The following is a 6,929-nucleotide window of genomic DNA, read 5'->3' as shown; positions in this document are numbered from 1 at the left end:
ACATACAGAAGTTTCAAAACAATAAAGACATTACAAATGTCATATTATATATATACAGTGTTTTTACAATGTACAAATGGTAAAGGACACAAGATAAAATAAATAAGCATAGATATGGGTTGTATTTACAATGGTGCGTGTTCTTCACTGGTTGCCCTTTTCTCGTGGCAACAGGTCACAAATCTTGCTGCTCTGATGGCACACTGGAATTTCACCCAGTAGATATGGGAGTTTTTCAAAATTGGATTTGTTTTCGAATTCTTTGTGGATCTGTGTAATCTGAGGGAAATATGTCTCTCTAATATGGTCATACATTGGGCAGGAGGTTAGGAAGTGCAGTTCAGTTTCCACCTCATTTTGTGGGCAGTGAGCACATAGCCTGTCTTCTCGAGAGCCATGTCTGCCTACGGCGGCTTTTCTCAATAGCAAGGCTATGCTCGCTGAGTCTGTACATAGTCAAAGCTTTCCTTAATTTTGGGTCAGTCACAGTGGTCAGGTATTCTGCCGCTGTGTACTCTCTGTGTAGGGCCAAATAGCATTCTAGTTTGCTCTGTTTTTTTGTTAATTCTTTCCAATGTGTCAAGTAATTATCTTTTTGTTTTCTCATGATTTGGTTGGGTCTAATTGTGCTGCTGTCCCGGGGCTCTGTAAGGTGTGTTTGTGAACAGAGCCCCAGGACCAGCTTGCTTAGAGGACTCTTCTCCAGGTTCATCTCTCTGTCGGTGATGGCTTTGTTGTTTGCTCTCTCTCTCTCTCTCTCTCTCTCTCTCTCTCTCTCTCTCTCTCTCTCAGACGAGGTCTCTCTCCCTCCCTCTCTCTTTCTCTATCTCTCTGTCTCTCTCTCTCTCTCCCTCTCTCTCTCTCTCTCTCTCTCTCTCTCTCTCTCTCAGACGAAGTCTCTCTCCCTCCCTCTCTCTTTCTCTCTCTCTCTCTGACTAGGTCTCTCTCTCTCTTGAAATATAAGAATGATGACACATACATTGCACAGGTGGGCCAGGACTGTTAGTCAATTAGAGAGTCATAAAGGTCTCATCAGCAAAGAGAGAGAGGAAAAGAGCGAGAGATGAGACATAAAGACGTACTGAGGTAGTGAATAATATCATATTGGTTCTGCAGTGGGATTTTCCTACAGGCCCATAACCGTAAATATACAGCACATGGCCAAAAGTATGTGGACACCCCCATCAAATTAGTGGATTCAGCTATTTTAGGCACACTCGTTGCTGACAAGTGTATACAATTGATCACACAGCCATGCAATCTCCATAGACAAACCTTGGTATTCGAATGGCCCGTACTAAAGAGCTAAGTGACTTTCAACGTGGCACAATCATAGGATGCCACCTTTCCAACAAGTCATTTCGTCAAATGTCTTCCCTGCTGGAGCTGCCCCGGTCAACTGCAAGTGCTGTTATTGTGAAGTGGAAACGTCTAGGAGCAACAACGGCTCAGTCCCAAAGTGGTAGGCCACACAAGCTCACAGAACGGCACCGCCGAGTGCTGAAGCGCATAAAAATCGTCTGTCCTCTGTTGCAACACTCACTACCGAGTTCCAAACTGCCTCTGCAAGCAACGTCAACACAAAAACTCTTCGTCGGGAGCTTCATGTAATGGGTTTCCGTGGCTGAGCAGCCGCACACAAGCCTCAGATCACCGTGCACAATGCCAAGCGTAGACTGGAGTGGTGTAAAGCTCACCGCCATTGAACTCTGGGGCAGTGGAAACGGGTCCTCTGGTGCATTCTCCGGAGTCCTAATGCACAGTGCCAACTGTAAAGTTTGGTGGAGGAGGAATAATGGTCTGGAGCTGTTTTTCATGGTTCGGGCTACGCACCTTAGTTCCAATGAAGGGAAATCTTAACGCTACAGCACACAATGACATTCTAGATGATTCTGTGCTTCCCAATTGTGTGGCAAAAGTTTGGGGAAGGCAAATATAGACGCAGAGTTGCCGGCATCAGGAATAGGAACATAGCACCGTCTATGCTGTGCTCGGCCATCACAGCCCTTTTAGTTGATGACACGGTACCGACAGAAGGCGTCAAACACTAGAAGGATCGATTACGCTTTTAGTTGATGACTACATCTCGTCTGCCCAGACCCGAATGAGCTTGTATGCTCACACCCCCATCCCTAGTGCCTGGCCACACCCCCATCCCTGGTGCCTGGCCACACCCCCATCCCTAGTGCCTGGCTACACCCCCATCCCTAGTGCCTGGCCACACCACCAGCGCCAGCATTATTGTTTACCACTTGGCCTTAAATTGCATCAATTTGTTATTCTCTGTTGCTATTTCCATTTTTTCAATCACACATCATTTGATTTTTTTGTATTGTGTTAACGATGGCGGATTGACTTTTTTAGTATACGTTTTTTCAAGATGTGTGATGAGAAGAGAATGATCCAGCCCATTGAATATCACACTACACCCCCATATGCCATGTCTTGAAATATTCAGACAGATGGAACTTTCTAGCTCTGCCCCACAACTTCAGGACTTTATAGAACTCCCAGTTGTACACTTAAGACATAACTCTGCCATTGTGCTGTAGAATTTGTGAAGTTTTGTCTCCTGCATAATAAATTCTATACATTAGTTTATACTGGATTAAGTGTACATTTTCGTTAACTGTAATTTAGTTAGCTCTGCTACAACCTTCCCTCCATCTTGTGTCCAGGCAAATTAAACCAAGCCCAGCAAACCAAGCCCAGCACGTATCACAAGCGATTTTAGGCTATATATACAAATGTTTCTCTGGTGGATATTTTGTCTTTTTATTTTATTTTTTACCAATGACAAAACTGTTGTACTGGTGGTAGAGTAGTAAACCTATGTCATAAAATTAATTTTGGATTTATTTATCATTTTAGAAACTACATGATGTCCACCAATGTTAACACGTATTTTTATTTTCTAGCACTGAGCAAATTTCAGAACGTTGTACCAATTCTGTGTATCTTCCAGAGTGGCGTTTACTGTGAACACCGAGGCTGTATCCGTTTTTAAGTACATTTCAGACAGACTATTTGTTGGTTATTACTGCATTGTCGGAACTGGAAGCACAAGCATTTCGCTACACTCGCATTAACATCTGCTAACCATGTGTATGTGACAAATAAAATTTGATTTGATTTGATTTTGATCATAATGTAGGCCTGCCAGAGTGGCCTGCCATCAAAAACAATGTGGACATTTTAACATGGAAATAGGTGTTCTATCATTCAACCTACAGTATCAACCAACCTGTGGCGTTCAATCTAGGTCTGCATTCAATGAGACTTTTGGAGAAAAACAACTTGCAGGGCTTGACAGTAACCTGTTTATCTACTTGTCCTTCAGACGAGGAAGTGACTTACAATGTTGCTGTGTTGTTTGATGAAAGAAACCACTTAACAAAATAAAATGCATTATTCTCATAACAGTATTACAGAGAATCAGACAAATTATGCTACCCCTCTGCCTATTGGCTACTTAGCTTATTCAAACATGTCTCTAAATACAACACTGCCCCTTCAAGACAAAATAAAAGCTCTTTACCTGACTGACTTTTCAAAGATGTCTAGAAATGTACACTTTTTGTGGTCTTGTAGGAAGCAGTCACTCCCCTGTTGCTGACTACAAATTATCTACAACTGAGCAAATATCTCACTAACTAGCAAATTATATGAACAAATGTGTACAGGTGGCTACATGCAGCTCTCGCTTTGAACTCAAAACAAGCGCATCTACTTGCGACTGCTCATGCTGTGAACACAGTCCAGTTCAAAGTGAATGGCACATATCCATATATGGCCATGGCTATTTGCATATAGGCCCACTGCAGCTCTGATTGGCTATGGCGCACCGGTCTGTGTAGAGTACAGGCTAAGCAGTGTGTGTCAATGCAATAGAATCCGACTCAGATGCGTTCTGCCAACAATACAATCTCTTGCATCGTTAGTTTGTTTCGTATGTTGCATTGAAAGTGACTAATATTGCCTTGATTCGATCACAATTCCCACAGTAAAGGGAAATGTTGATAGTGTTAACTAACTAAGGGGGGAAACTCTAGAAAGTTGAGTGAAATTCAATCATGCGCTTCTCTGCTCGGGCAAATCCCAGGAGGAACTGCACCATCTCATACCACTGTTCTCCGGGCCTATTTCCTATGTTGCTGCGCAAGGAAGTCTTTTAAACATGGTGTTAACTTTATCTAGCCAACCATTGGTCAGGGTGGATGTATTGCTATATAACATGCCTGTCTCGTATTCTCATCCGAAATGCATTTCAGTTGGAGGATTCTAACGAGCAAGAGCTTGGTGACAAACCGATCTTAGAGCCACAACACAGATGCCAAACAGCTCGCTGTCCTTGTACTCTTGGATTTAAGTGCTGCATTCGACACTGCTGACCATGATGTCGTGTGGCGCAGTGGTCTAAGGCACTGCATCTCAGTACAAGGTGTTACTGCAGTCCCTGGTTTGAATCCAGGCTGCATCACAGCTGGCTATGACTGGGAGTCTCACAGGGCGGTACACAATTGGCCCAGTGTTGTTTGCCTGGGATAGGCCGTCATTGTAAATAAGAATTTGTTCTTAACTGACTTGCCTGGTTAAATAAAATAAAAATTGAATGTCCTTCTGGACAGACCGGAGAGAATTGGCCTCTCCGGTCTAGTTCTAAATTGGTTTAGGACCTATTTAACTGGTTGAGAGTTGTTTGTCACCCTCATTGAACATAACTCAGGGAAAATACATATGACACTAGGCTTTCCACTAGGTTCATGTTTGGTACTGTTCAGTTTATGTTTGTTACCCCTTGGCATCATTATCAGAAAACACAGCATTGATTTTAGTTCCACGGATAAATTATTAGACTGTGTTGGTGTTTTAAATACTTGGATGGCTCACAACTTCCTCCAGCTAAATCAAGACAAGACCGAGGTACTTATTGTTGGAGCCAAAGCACAGATAGAAAATCTGGACGCGCATTTTAATTCACGGGGAATAAAGGTGTTATTTTAGATTCTGAACAAAAAAAATTCGAATCACATATTAGGAATGTGACCAAAATAGCTTTTTACCAACTGAGGAACATTGCCAAGGTACGGCCGTTTCTCTCTCAGGCTGATACAGAGAGACTCATCCATGCTTATATTACAATCAGGCTTGACTACTGTGATGCTCTTCTGTCTGGTCTACCCAAGAAAGACATTGGTCAACTGCAAAACATACAGAATGCTGCAGGGTACTGACCAAGACCAGACAGAGAACACACATTACACCAGTTTTAAGGTCTCTGTACTGTAAAACATACAGAATGCTGCAGCACAGGTACTGACCAAGACCAGACAGAGAGAACACGTTACACCGGTTTTAAGGTCTCTGTACTGTAAAACATACAGAATGCTGCAGCACAGGTACTGACCAAGACCAGACGGAGAGAACACATCACACCGGTTTTAAGGTTTCTACACTGGCTGCCTGTGAGTTTAATAATTAATTTAAAGATTATTCTATTGGTTTTTAAATCAATCCATGATTGTTCACCCCAATACATGTCAGACATGCTGTAAGTTATGTCCCTCAGGTCCTCTGGCCTTTTAACTATCCCCCCAGGACCAAGAGGCATGGAGAAACAGCCTTTTAACTATCCCAAAGCCCAGGACCAAGAGGCATGGAGAAACAGCCTTTTAACTATCCCAAAGCCTAGGACCAAGAGGCATGGAGATGGAGAAACAGCCTTCTAACTATCCCAAAGCCCAGGACCAAGAGGCAGCCTTCTAACTATCCCAAAGCCCAGGACCAAAGGCAGCCTTTTAACTATCCCAAAGCCCAGGACCAAGAGGCAGCCTTTTAACTATCCCAAATGGACCAAGAGGCATGGAGAAACAGCCTTTTAACTATCCCAAAGCCTAGGACCAAGAGGCATGGAGAAACAGCCTTTTAACTATCCCAAAGCCCAGGACCAAGAGGCATGGAGAAACAGCCTTTTTATCCCAAAGCCTAGGACCAAGAGGCATGGAGAAACAGCCTTTTAACTATTTTAATTTTCTTTTCTTTTTTATCCTGTGAAGCACATTGTGCTGTATTCCATGTCTGAAATGTGCTGTAGAAATAAAGCTTGATTTGATTTGGAAAAACTACAGAGCTAATTTAGGAAAGTCTGTTCCATTCTGAAGAAGCTGAAGGGTCTTTGATTATATATGTGTAGACATTGACAAGACACCGTCATCACTAGCACAGAAAGGTTGTCCATCAGACTGTTAAATAGCCACCACTAGCACAGAACAGCTGTTCATCAGACTGTTAAATAGCCATCACTAGCACAGAAAGGTTGGACTGTTCATCAGACTGTTAAGTAGCCATCACTAGCACAGAAAGGTTGTCCATCAGACTGTTAAATAGCCATCACCTAGCACAGCTGTTCATCAGACTGTTAAATAGCCATCACTAGCACAGAAACATCAGACTGTTAAATAGCCATCACTAGCCAGAAAGGTTGTTCATCAGACTAGCCATCACTAGCACAGAACACTGTTCATCACTGTTAAATAGCCATCACTAGCACAGAAAGGTTGTTCATCAGACTGTTAAGTAGCCATCACTAGCACAGAAAGGTTGTTCATCAGACTGTTAAGTAGCCATCACTAGCACAGAAAGGTTGTCCATCAGACTGTTAAATAGCCATCACTACGGCTGTCCATCAGACTGTTAAATAGCCATCAACACAGAATGGCTGTCCATCAGACTGTTAAATAGCATCAGCACAGAACACTGAAGAACAGCTTTTATCTTTATTTAACCAGGCAAGTCAGTTAAGAACAAATTCTTATTTTCAATGACAGCCTAGGAACAGTGGGTTAACTGCCTGTTGATTTTACATTGTCAGCTCGGGGTTTGAACCATCACTAGTCCAACACTCTAACCACAGCAACCCTGATGGACTT

Source organism: Oncorhynchus masou, chromosome 13, assembly GCF_036934945.1.
Source record: "Oncorhynchus masou masou isolate Uvic2021 chromosome 13, UVic_Omas_1.1, whole genome shotgun sequence".
NCBI lineage: Eukaryota > Metazoa > Chordata > Actinopteri > Salmoniformes > Salmonidae > Oncorhynchus > Oncorhynchus masou.
The sequence above is the reverse complement of the archived record's forward strand: the minus strand, read 5'-3'. Positions refer to the sequence as shown.